The sequence below is a fragment of the Asparagus officinalis genome, chromosome 3 (genome assembly GCF_001876935.1).
Source record: "Asparagus officinalis chromosome 3, Aspof.V1, whole genome shotgun sequence".
NCBI lineage: Eukaryota > Viridiplantae > Streptophyta > Magnoliopsida > Asparagales > Asparagaceae > Asparagus > Asparagus officinalis.
The window spans coordinates 4,460,165-4,474,515 of record NC_033796.1 but is presented as its reverse complement, the minus strand read 5'-3'; the positions used below and the strand labels follow the sequence as shown (position 1 = coordinate 4,474,515).

General features: G+C 35.7%; 1 pseudogene; it reads left to right on the top strand.

The window, feature by feature from the left end:
• The window catches only part of LOC109832528, a 118,035-nt pseudogene that overhangs the window by 43,714 nt on the left and 59,970 nt on the right, over positions 1 to 14,351 (top strand).

Here is a 14,351-nt window from a genome sequence, read left to right as displayed (position 1 = left end):
TTTTCTGTTTTCCAGTTATATAATAGTGTTGATTAGGGTCTTCCCAAAAAAAAAAGATTCGGCATAGTCTTGAGACGATGGTTAAGTAATGTGAATGTAGATGACATACATAATTGTTTGCTTAGTACGAGCTCATGTTTGATGTTTAACCAAGTACTTTGACATTACATTGAAATATCTAGATAGCAATAACCACGTTGGAAGGGTATTGCTAGAATTAGTTGGTGAAATATATGATACAAGAGTGCTGAAAAACCCTTATTAGTTTGAGAACCATATGGCTTTTGCGGAATTCATCCAATATATTATGAACTCGAGGTAATCAATGTGATTTTATCTCTTTCTCTTCTCTGTTCAGAGATTAAGCCTCTCAATTCATATGTTTCTTCATTTTTTGTAGCATAGCACATGCTTGCTTTTCTTTTCCCTTGGGAATCTAGGATGATCGAGTCAATTAGTTATTCAGATATGTTGCCTAGTCCATGCTCATGCTCATGCTTCATGCTCAATTAGTTGCTCGGCTGCAATGCCACATGATACTTGTTATCAAAAGGAGAAATTTTTGAAATAGACCAGTTTTAATAAATATTTGGCAAAACTGATCGTTTTGCTAAATATTTAGCAAAACCGACATCTTATTGACCAGCTCATCTCATCAAGGTTGGCCAAAAAGAGATCAGTTTTGCTAAATTTAGGTTTTGAAATACACGGGACTACTAGTCTCATTTGTTTAGTGGCCGGCCACTAAACAAGAACCACGAAACCCGCGGGTCTATTAGTCCCGTGAGTTTTCTAAACAGTTTCAGAATATTCACGGTATTAATAGTCCGTGTATTTTGCAGAGACTTTGGTCTCTGTTGCCTAGAAAATCCACGGGACTAGTAGTCCTGTGGATTGTCTGGGCAGCCCAAAACCTGCACAAAACATGCACATATCATCGATTTATACCCTCCTTATATACAATGTATAAGTTGCACAAAAAACATAAATCCACCCATGTACATTGCTAAACAGTATAATCGTTATATAAGTTATAAATTTTAAGAAATAAACATAAACTAAAACACATTTAATCAATTCACAACACAATAGATACCTCTTATACATATTCATACAACAAAATACTCCTAACAAATACAAATGTATCAATTATGTTTAGTTACAAAATGAGTCTTAAGAAGAGAAATCAGTAAAACTATATTACTCAAAAATTATATAACGAGTAAGATCCGCCTCGTCTTCATTGTCATCCAAGTAAGATCCACCTCGTCTTCATCATATGCAAATTATTTATATTATTCAAAAATTAAATTTTATATATCTTATTTCTAGTTAACTATAGCTAAAAGATCCTCTATATCAATTTTAATTTATCAAATTTTGACCAAACCCTATTGTTTATCAAAAATTTAAAAAAATTATTCTAAATATACAATTTTTTTTTTCAAACTACAATTTTAACTAAATAATAGAGAGAATATTATAAAAAATAAGAAAATTATACATTGATGAAGAGTTGAAATTCGTAGGTGTGAGAGAGTCTAGGCAGTGTCAGAGTTCAACAATGCCGGAGTGAACTTTTTTGGGAAGATCTCAATTTGGATTTAGAGAGAATAAAAGAGAGAAAATTGAGGGAGAAAGAGGTGATTTGAGAGAGAATCAATCCAATGGGGAGAGAGATTGAGGGAGAGAGATTGGGAGAGAGTTTATCCAATTCAGACTTCTAAGAGGGAGAGAAATTGGGAGAGAGCTGAGAGATATAGAGGAGGTTGTGCCTACTTTTGGGCACAGATGGGGCTTTTATAGGCCTGACAAATACACGGGACTAGTCCCATGTATTTGTTGGGCAACACGAGCGGAAGTTTCTGTTTAACCCACGAGACTACGAGTCACGTGGGTTTTATAATAGTAAATAGCAAACCGACGGGGCTAGTCCTGTGTGTTTCGAAAACCATATTCAACAAAACTGACCTCTTTTTGGCCAGCCTTGATGAGCTAGCCAAAAAGTGGTCGGTTTTACTAAATATTTAGCAAAACTTAGATGTTAAAGCCGTTTTAATGATGGAAAATAATCTCTAATCAATGGCAGACAAGTGTCTCACATTATGCATAATCAAATCAGCACATCAAGACAATTAGATACTCAACTCGGTCGACTCGACACGCCGACATCTTGCGAGGACGACTCGAACGACCCCTCCCCTCGACGAGGACGACTCGAACGACTCGAATGACCCCTCCCCCCGACTGAGTCGACTACTTAACTACTCGACTCGACCGACTAATCGGCTATCACCTTGCGAGGGTGACTCAAAAGGCGGTACTTTTCGACTACCAAACGAGAAGAAAGGTGACGAAACGCCTCGAGCACCGAGCCCCTCCTGTGCTCTGATGACCAATCACCTTGTCATAAATGTCATTAAATATATTATGGGTGTCATCATTCCCCTACCTCTAATAGTATTTATGATACATCAGACCACGTCGGTACCGCACACCCCACATCAGTTCGCATTAAACATCGAAGTGACCTCTTCAACACTCGTCGGCCGACACCTATAAAGTTGAAGCTGACTTGGCCGCCAGCCCATACCCGGCCGAAGTTACCTTCCTACCCCTCCTTCCATTACTATAAAAGGAGGTACTATTTTCAATTACAAGGTAAGCTTTTCCACCATTCTCTGAACTTAAGAACTACTGCAGTTCTTTTTACTTCTCCAAACAAGCCACCCACTGATTTGATCGTCGGAGGAACAACCGGGGAGTCACAGCCCGCCCTCCTACGCTTTGCTACTTGTGCAGGGACGTATAGCTTGCCCAAGGACTAGACATTCGGAGAGTTAGAGGGCCTCCGTCAACTTAATCAACTCTATTTATTTCTGTGTGATTTCATACATCAACAGTCATTTTTGCTAAATATTTATTAAAACTGGCATATTTCAAAAAAAAATTCTCCTTATCAAAAACATCATAGGTGGTGAGTATGCAGCCTGAATGTCTTTAGTCAAATTGTTGTAGATGGATGTCAGAGTCTGCAATAGAGCTGCGTAGGCGGAGCTCACACTTGGGTCAACTTTGACTCGTCAGTCTGCCAAATATAAAAATGGCTTTTCGATATTATTACCATGAGTACGTTGCTTTTATAAGCTCCTGCAGGAGGCCCACTTCGCGCTGGGGAGCTCTGCCAGCCCACGAATAAAGGTTTGTGCTGCCATTCGTTGTCACGGTTATAATGAGAGTTCAATAGGCCCATCATATTACTGCCCCCAGTCTCCAGTATCATCAGATTCTAACATGAAGTTCAATGAGAAATAATTAATTAAATAAACAAATATGACCTATTTAATATAACATATACTAATTCACAAATGTGAGAATGAATTTCGTAGACATTGATAATCGTGAATAAATTATGCCGCCCTTATTATGGCTGTCAAAAAAAAATGGATGTTTCTTTCTCAGTTTGTGACCATTATCTCACCTAAATTTAATAGCGGAAGATAGAACGAGTGATAAAGTATATTTACCATAACTTTTTAATGTTGAGAATACTTTGATATTGATATCCTTTGTAGACGGAGGGCGGTCGAATCTTATAGATAGAAACAAAGGAAGATGTATCCTCTCGTATAAATCCTTCACATTCAAATTGTAGCATTTTTTTTTCTTTCGTTGGGCTGACTATAATAATATTATAAAATTTAAAGAAATCGTCGACAAGAATGCGATTTGATTGATATTAACAATGAATAGCAAGAATTGGTTGTTACTTAACTATCCAAAGAACGAACAAATGAGCATCATGATCACCGTGTAGCTCCGGGTACACCTGGACGTGATGAAGTTAAGGTGCTATTGATACAAATTAAAATTATTGCGCTCTATCTTTTCATTAAAAAAATTGTGATCACTCAATCATAAAGTTAGGAATTTTCTTGAAAATGAACGAAGAAAACCGTGCAAACAAAAACATATTAATTATCCCTACACACCCACTGTTTTCAAAACCATCATTCTTTATCTCCATCTATAATATATCCACATACCCAAATTAAGATGTTGGAGTTTCCCCCTCACCAATTACACCATTCATCAACCTTCACTTTTTCTTTGTACTTAAATTGTATAACATTCATTGCGATGGGGACTCATCTAAGTCCTCTGCCTACCTTGATCGCCCAATAATAATAATAATGTACTAGGCCTTGCAGTTAGTTAATATTGAGATTCTGTTATTATAAACAAATTAAGTAAAGATTAAAAATTCTTAAGAATGTACTACATTCTCTTAGCTTCCCCTGCAAACTTGTTAGTTGTTTATTCCTGGCCCCAATAACTTTTTAAAATTAATCTTAAGGGTTGCTTGCATTAAAAAGTTATGTTAGAGGGCTCATATAGTCTGTTTTATAATTTAAGATACTCAACACATTTTTGTCTCTGATGCATATCAATTATGAGTAATAGTATAATTTGATTGATCCAAGTATATCCTAATATATTAATTTCTAAACTCTTGTATTGTCTTTTGCTCTTTATTATATATCAATCTGATATCACAATTGATGTAGATGATGAAGGCACTACTATAGAATTACTAGGAAAAAGATAAAGGCGGAGAAGGATTTTGGCTCAATTAAATATGAATAAAAAAGAAATAAAGGATAATATTTTTTAAATATTTTATAATAAAACTTACTTTTTTGAGAAAAATTAGGAATCTTTAGAAGATATTTTCATGAAAATTTTTTAATACGCTTGTGTGAATGATTTTGTCATATAAAATTATACTGAAGTCACCATTAATCTTTAGTATTTATTTTTTATTTGAAGTATATCAATAATTAATATGTCTTGCGGTCTTGTGAAAAGTATATGCTCTGTGCTGAGCTTATACAAACCATCTTAATATTACGTATTTGATTATATTTTTATTAACACATCAACAATATATTATTGTTTTTTTTAAAACTTAACACTACGTTTAATGACTAAGATAAACAAGTTGGAGTCCATGTTTTGATGCAATAAACAAATATGTTAGATAAATTTTGGTATATACAAATTTTAAAAAATAATGTTGTGTATGCAAGCATATAAAAAGTATATTGATCCCAGCTTTACACACAAATTTATTTCATAAATATTTTTAAATATGTGTTATTAAAATTTATGGTAAGTGTAATAATCCATGTTTATAGATTTTAACTCAAAAAGAATCTAACTTATTTTATAGTGAAAAAATATATAAAAAATAAATAATTTTGATATTTAACGAGTGCATTACGTGCGCGGAAAAACTAGTGGAGCTGAACACAACACCTTAAAATTGATGATTTTATCACGGCAAGCAAAAAAAAAAAGATAATAATTTTATTGATCTAGGTATTTTCTTTAATTTATTTCTAAGCCCGTTCCTGATACCCAAAGTTCTGCGAGAATAACATCTGAGCGTGCTTTTAACCGGCCAAATCGTGCTGAATTAGGCACGTGGGTTTTATACGCGTTTCATGTACGCGGATATATGCGCGTATGATTTACGCATATATATACGCGTATATATTTTATTTACTCGTATACATGCCGCGTAGATAAAATCACCGCGTTATCTTCCCCATTTTGATTTTTGACGCGTAGCTGAGGATGAACGCAGCATTCAACCGCGTCTATAAATAGAGTCTTGGTCCCGCCCTCTCTCTTTCGAATCTCAACTCAAGGTTTCAATTTTGGGGCTTCTGACGATCTAGGGCTTGCGAAGGCTTCTGATGATCTAGGGTTTGTGCTGGAGGAAACAGGTACCTTCTCCCCTTCTACAGCTTCTCTCCGTTTCTTCAACTTTTTTCTTTTTGGTTTGTTTTTACAATTTTGGAGCTAGGGTTTCTCTTTTACTTCTGATCAGCATCATGAACGGCGGCGGCGAGTTTCCCTTCAAACTGCGTCATCTTCAACAAAACCCTAGAAAGATGGAAACTTGGCGCCTTCAAGTCTATGTTTCGAAATTTATTTTGATTTTCAGGTGAAGCCTCGGACACTGTATAAAACTGGACCTTCTCAACTTTGTTAACCGGCTTATCTAGTGTTTCATGGATTTCTTAATACTATTGAGTAGATAAATACCGAACGTCCCGTTTCGTGGATTTACTGTTTGCTGTTGATTTTGTAGAGGTGAGCTTTGACGAGTAGAATGATGTCCTTACAAAGAATCACTATCGGGTGCAATTATGCACAGGCTGAATGTTGCATTCGAAGAAGAAGAAGAAGAAGAAAATATCATTCACTTTTGCTTTGCCTCCTCTTCTTACATCTCACTTAATTCCAATTTGCAATAGTTATTTACTGTTTGTTGTTGATTTTCTAGAGGACTGATTTGAGAAGTAGAAAGGAATCCTTGCGAAGTTTCCATTATCGAGTGCAATTACAGCTCAATTTCGCTGTCAAAATAGAAAGAAGCTGGGATTATTCAAAGAAGAATTCTCCTTCATCCTTCGGTTTGCTCCTCTTCATTAAATTTCATTTAGTTCCATGTTTGGGTTATTTATTTTTTGTCATTGATTTTTCAGACGAGAGATTTTTATGATTCGAAAGATATCCTTGCAAAAGTATCAATGATCGAGTGCCTGTGAGTACACTGATTTCTACTCAAATTGCACCTTCAATTGAATAGATTAATACTGATCTCATTTATTAAATTTCAATGTATACCAAGTCATGTTCAGTACCCACACCTGCACCCACACTATACCGGTACCCGTAACTGTACCCGTACCCATGTAACACATGGTTTGATGAAGCTTATTTTTATAATTGCTACATCACTAGAAATATTGGCAATTAATCTATTTGTAAGCTAAAGACTAAATAATATATGTTTCTTATGTTAAAATGTTTATGTTCATTGATACAGAGCATTCATCATTCCCACGTAAAAAATCCACTGTCTTAATCTTAAGCTGCTGTTTTGGTTGTCTTGTTGGAAATGGTAGAAAACTACTCTGTAGACTGAAAATTATACTCTTGTGGGTCCTGATATGTGGTGATTTGCGGGGTAATTTTAGTGTTTATCCCTTGTCAGATGGTCTTATAGTTGATGACTCGGGTAAGATAGACAAGAAGGTTCCTTTGCTCAGTCAATTTAAAGTGGACCAAGGGATTAAGAAGTATCTTTACTCAGTCAATTTACAGGGGACCAAGGGATTTCTTCTGTGACCTGTGTTTCCATTACTAAATCAAATTTATATGAATTTGAAGTGCGCACGATAACGGCTGCCTGAATCTTTAATCTAACGCCATATGCTGTATATGCATCCTGCAATACACCACTTTTTCCCTCTCTCTCTCTGTCTCTCTCTCTCTTATGGACAGGTGGAGCTGGATGCATTTGTTATTTCAGGTGTAGCAAAAATGTGCAGCATGTGGAATTTATTGGAATGAAGCAAAGTGAAAGAGTTGAGCACAATTCAGTATCTCTGAGTGGAGTTTGCATCTCAGAAAAAGTTGAATCAGGGATATCATGCAGTAGGGTATATGTCTGCAGATTTATCATATGGAACCTACTTTATCTGCTATGCATTACCATGTGGAACTTTTAGCAATACCTTGTTCATCTTGCTTATGCAACTGAATCATCTTGTGCACATCTGAGCAGGTGGTACAAGTTTCTGGTGGAGGATGGTGGCATCCAAACTCTTATTATCTTGGAAATGGTCCTGAAAATCAGAAATGTTTTGCGTATCTAAAGGTCTGTAACTGTTACTTTTTCATCCCTCGCATCTCTTTAAAGAAAATTGCATTGCCCAAGGGTTTTTGTCTGGACTGTCTGCCAGTGCCTTACATTGTCCAAGGTTTATCCATTCCTAATTTCCATGCGACATGTACTTTAATTGGTTGATTGTCTGTATGTGTTATACCTGTTTTTTCATTTTCAAATATTAAATAGTTTAGTGCTAGAAAACCTTGACAGAAACTATAGAGAAATATATCTGCACATAGTCTCCTAAATTGTATTGGTGTGTGGGTAACATGGGTGGGTAGTGGTCATAGGGTGAACATAGGCAATATAATATATTTATGGGTTCAGCCCGCGAGCTTACGGTCAAACTGCTCAACGATGGTGATTATAAATCTCCTTAGTCATGAATTCCTCATACTTCACATTTTCTGTAGTTGGTAAGCAATTGGCAGTTTATTAAATTCTCTACTAAATTCTCGAGTCAAAAATGGAGATACTATTCAGTTACTTGAGAATGCTGTTGCTTCAACTTCATATTCTTGATTCTTAGTAAAGTTGACAGAATGGTCACCAAAATACTGCTGAAAAGACATGCTTTTGAGAAACTTCAAGGTTGTGGATCGGTAGGAAGATCATATGATGGGTGTCTCAATCAAAGCCCTAAGCATATAATCTTTTATTTAGCATATGATAAATCATAATTTTTTATGTACCTAAGGACTTAGGACAATGATGTGAACTGACAGTGATATTTATTTTTCCTTCTTGGTTGACAATCATGTCCGTAGTCAGTGGCTATCAGTGAAGGAGAGCGAGCTAATTCCTAAGGGTTTACACATACGACAACATGGAGAGAAGCACATTTTGTATACTACATTACATTTGGAATGCAATCCATTCCTATGAAAGATTGTTACTGATGGCTGGCAACAGGGTGTGATGATGGAACTGTGCGATTACAAGGTCACTTTCTCAAATCTCTAGTTGTCATTTATCAGTTGGTTAAACTGAAACTTGATATTTTTGCTCATTCTATTTAAAGCATCGTTCTCTTTATAAAAGTAGCGAGCAAGATTGTTTTCCGGACACCATTTGCGGGTATCATATTCTTCAACTCTTGCGAGTTATGGTGACATGCAAACTAAATATTCTTAAATCTGACATTCATATTCTAGCCATTTAGCTTTACATTCCAGTTTTACTATTGTTGGCCAAGTTTGTGTTGCCGTGTACAGTGTATAGACTTGTAGAGACTGTATACTGGTAGGATGACTAGATGGACATGGGCATTTCAAAATAGTCATGGTGAGTGAGTGACTGACCCGCCTTCAAAGGATTTTATGGATTTCTTTTGAAAGTTTAGTTATCTGTAATATGGTTCAAAATCTTTTTCCTTCAAGGATGATGTAACCCTTAATTCAGAATATGCAGATCAAGTAGCCAAACTATCAAATTTGTAGGATATTGCTGCTGGTTGGGTCAGTATCATCATTGTATTTATTGTTTTCCATTTTCTGGATTTTATTGTGTACATTGATTACAAAATATTGCATTTAACTGGTTGATCTTTGTTTGAGAATGCATAGGTGGATTATCATAGAACATGATGCTTTTCGTAGTCTATTGTGCATTAAGTTTACACTAGTAACTCAAGTATAAGCTTAAACATTGAGCCATGTTTATCTTGAGCACGGTTTGTCCACCAGTTGTGCTTAAATCATCCTCTTTCATTCTTTTTAGTACCCCTAATAAGCTATTACTTAAGTGAGTGTTCTCTACAGAGGCTTTGTCCTTGGAAGGTGGTGCAAATCCAAATTGCTTGGGGAGCATGTCTTTGGATCTGCCGTGAGGTTTATATACTTTAATTGAAGATGCACATAAATACTGTGAGTCAACTTTGCAGCTCTAATCATGGTGTAGCTGACAAAAAAGATGAGCCATTATTACTTATCTCTGTTGTGGCCAAGCAAGTTTTGATGTCTTGGCTTCTACAATATAGGAGCTCAGAAATTGAAAATCTGCACCATGAAGGTTCAAATACAGATTCTGAACATGTACGTAGTCCTATTTTGTCAATGTATTTCCAGTGGCTCTCAATTCACATGCCACCCAAGTTTGCAGTGCTCATCAGAAAGTGAAAAGGAAACTGGAAGCTTCTGAGAGAGGAAACTGTTCAACAATGAAAAGTTTCCCAGCCTGACTCAGATTTAACTAAAATCAAGAAACTGAGGCCCAAAACAGAGCTTATGGATTGGCAAGACAATGACTGGAGTTATGTGGCAGTTGCCGCATTTGTTGTGAAACATGCTGATAGCAGGAAAGGAGATGCCTATTTGTTATCTAGATGCATATATGTCAGCGATGTTAAATAAGTTGTACTGTATCATTGTTTTATCTACGAAATATCTGTCATCTTTCCTCAAATACCAGGTTAAATGTTTGTTTTGTTGTGGTTGCTTGTCGCAAAGCTACTCTGATACCGTGGGCTTTTCTATTGCCTTACCGGCTGTGGTATGGAATCCCCAAGCGATCTTTTTCATTTTCCTATCACAGGTTGTCGGATAATCAGTTGCTGTAACATATATTTATTTTTCATTCTGCATGATATTATTTCTAGGGTTTACTTTTTTACATTGGTTTCACATACATCTCCAATTCTGGCATTGCAGCATTTGGTCATTCCTAGCTTTGTTCAGGATGAAAGTAAGCACTTCATTGTCCAGCATGTTTTGTGTAATAATTTACAGAGCTCAGAACAATTTATCAGAATTGTGCACACAAATCAAACAACTTAAGCTGTTTAAATAATTCTATTTTTGTTCAATGAAAACCTCTAATTGTTGATTCATACGAGCTTTAAATCAGCTGAGAGTTGAAGCAAGATGAGATATAAAGAAACTTGGTTACATATTTATTGAGAGGAGTGGGTGGGTGGGGGTAATATATGCAAGAGTGAACTAAAAATTGACAATCAGTTATAATTTAGCTTGGATCAATATATTTGGGTCCTTTTTAGAATACTAACTGCCATGTGCTTTGGTTCCCTCCTCAATTTCATGTGCATGAGAAGTTTCAGCACCCTTTCTTCCATAGTTTGTTTTCATGCCCTATCCTTTCTAACCTTTTTCTTATCCGCACCTTCTCCCGATTTTCATTCTCTTGGTTAAAGTTTCTAACTTGATAAATTTGAAATAAGGGGAAAAAGGAGCCATATATATTTTTAGATATTTTCAGGACATCCTTCTTGTTGTTTGTGCTCCCATTCTATAATTCACTTGGACATTTAGTAATTTTCTGCTGAAGCTCCTTGGAACTATAATAAAGATGACTTCTTATTTTTTTTCTTTATCATTGACTGGTTAGAGTCATTTCTAAAACAGCACGCATCCTAATTAACTTTTCATAATTAACATGAGCTAGTGAACTGCACATTTTGTAGTTGCCATTTTGTTGTAATCGTGTGTACTTTTCATAATTAACATGAGCTAGTGAACTGCACATTTTGTAGTTGCCATTTTGTTGTAATCGTGTGTATTTTGGCACTTGCAGATACTGTTAGATCAGGAAATTCATATATCATCATCCGTGGTTCTAGCGATGGAAGTATTACTTTGGATAGTACCACAACCATTGATGGTTTTATGCAAAGAACTGTGGAGTTCAGACAAGAAATGCTTATGTACTTTCAAAGACGTCACAAACAGGTAGAGTAAGCCAGGGAGATGGATGGTGGAAATCCTTGAAAAATCAGTCCTCCCAGGAGACTATCAGAGTTTCCTTAACCATACAGAAGCTGACAATAGTAGTAATGGCCAAAGTGCCGAACAAATTTCAGTTGACCCCTCATCTTGACGCAAATACCCTAACGAGTGCTCAGAAGAGTACCAATATGCCATCATCTGAGATATGTCAGATTTTGCGGTTGCATATTTTCAGTTCAATTCATCAGTCTGGCCTTCACTGCCACCATGTTTCAGAAAGAAAAGAATGTCTGCAGTCAAAACCTGAAATTTCTTACCATGTTGTAGTTGTGGAGATGATCAGACAGTGAACTATATTTTCTTTGATTTAACAAGGAAAACAATGAATGGGATTCCTTTAGTGTTCAGCCAACTGATAAATCAAACCACATGCAGGATTGTGGACTAGGTCAGGAGTCAGGTATGGTTTTATGCTTGTTTACTTCTACTGTTGGATTTTATAATTTTACTGATGGGAAATTGATTTCTTTCAGAATTAATCATCACCGAGAAGTATTCTAGTCATGGCATGCGTAACCAATATCAGCTTAGGATACATTATCGAGACAGTTGAGTCAGATCACACTTCAGCAGTTAAAGGTATCGACTAATCAATCTCTTTTTGGATTACTACACAGTCTATATATGGGATGAATCATGCCAAGCTTAGGATACATTATTGACACAGAGGTATCGACTAATCGATCTCTTTTTGGATTACTACACAGTCTACATATGGGATGAATCATGGCAAACTAGTCTATCAAAATTTTAAAACTAGAAGCAATTTCTTGTATGGAACTTTTGAGTTTCATTTTCTGGTGTGTTTAATGTCACCTGTCCCTGTGGAATTTTGACTTAAAAGACTGGTATATGCTTTCAGCTGAGCATAGCAGCCTCCATTAGGCCACGCCACAACCACCACTAGTTTAATGCATATTGCTCACACAAACTATTTCTAACTTCAGGCATATGAACTTATGGCACGTGGGCCTTGTCCACTGGTTTGGATCAAAGAATAAGGTGTTGGAAAATTGGTCAATATGGAAAGCTGACTGAGCATTCTCATCATGTAGTTAGTGTTCGAGAGCCAGAAGCATTTGATGCAATAAAGTATGGCAGGTGACTGTTCCTTGGTACTCTTCGCATTTCTTTCCTACTTTCAATCAATTGATTCCAAGGTCAGTCCTGTAGATATTAAATATCATCCACAAGAGAATCAACAACAAAGCCTTTTATCCCAATTTTTTGGGATCGTTTTCATGAATCACATTCTTCCATTCAGCTCCTCCTAAGTTAAGTGTCATCATATCCTTAATATTTTCTAGACAAGGTCTCTTAGGCTTACTCTAGAGTCCAAACTTCTTGGGGAGCATGGGGGTGAATATTAGTTATCTTTGTTGGGCCAAAGCAGGTCTTGACGTCTTGGTTCCTACAATACCTAAAATGAAAACAAAATTCCTTTACTTTTACAAGTGTTTGTTGATATCTGCTTTTATTTAAAATCAATTATCTCTCGTATTTAAATTCATTTTTCCTAGAATAATACAACCACGACAACTATAATGCAAAATTAGTTTGGTCTTCTACTGCTAGAGGCTACTTCTCATGTATTGAGGTTCTGAGGAATACATATTTATTAAGTAGAGACATTAATATCTTCAGTTAAGATCCAATAATTGAATACCTTGTGCTTTGCAGGAAAGGGTTGTGGGGGAGCTTTTCTTTTATGGAAAAACTTGAAGCATAACAAATTTACGTCCATAACAATCACATAAAAAATGTATTATTTCACACACACACACACACACATATAGAGAGATAAATAGAAATCAACGATGATATATTTTTCTGGGTGTTTCGGTTACATCCTCCAGGACCACCAAAATAAAAATCAACTGAGTCAACAGTGGATATACCATAACATTTGCTTCTATCTGTTACGAGAGTTAATGTGTCATTCTCGGGCTTGTATAAGAGACCATCTTGATCTATGAATTGTATATTCTTCACATATGTTGCTTTTTATATCCTTCTACTGCATAATGGCCACTGCCCATTGGTGGGCTTGGTCCACCTCTTTTAAAAGTAACTTCTCCTCTGATATAAATATGTGATGCTTTGTCAGCCAACGTCGTAAAGAGAGATTTAGGCCAATATCCTACTGGTTGATCTCCATTAGGCCCATAATACAACCACCAATCTCCAGTATCAAGATTCTGACAAGACATTTAATAATAAATAATTAATCAAATAAACAAATATGAGCTATTCCCTTTTACGTATACTTTACAACTATGAGAATGAATTTCTTAATTTGTCATTGAATAATCTTGAACATAATGCTGTCCTTATTGTGGATATCAATTTTTTCTAGATGTTTCTTTCTTATTTTGTGACCATTGTCTTACATCTAGATTCAATAGTAAAAGATAAGGCATGTGACAAAGTACATTTACCATTCCTTTTTAATCTTAAGAGTAATTTGATATTGAGCTCCATTGTACACGGAGAGTGGTTGAACCTTATACCAAGGAACAAAGGGAGATGCATCGTCCCATTTAAATCCTTCACATTTCAAATTGTAGCATTCTTTCTTCTGTTGGCCTGACTACAAAATTATAAAATTCAAAGAAATTGTCTGTAAAGAATGCAATTTGATCAGTATACTATGAATATGAATACTAAAAGCATTGGACAAATCTGGCTCAAAATTAATTCAGATTAATACACCCATTAATTCCTAATAATTGCCATTAACAACCTACTATTAAATCTCATTAAGAGCTAATTTATTCTCTCTTAATAGGCCATTATATCTATTATTTCTCATTTAACATATGAGTTAATTTGGACAAATCTTCTAACAGCTGTCACTTACTCTC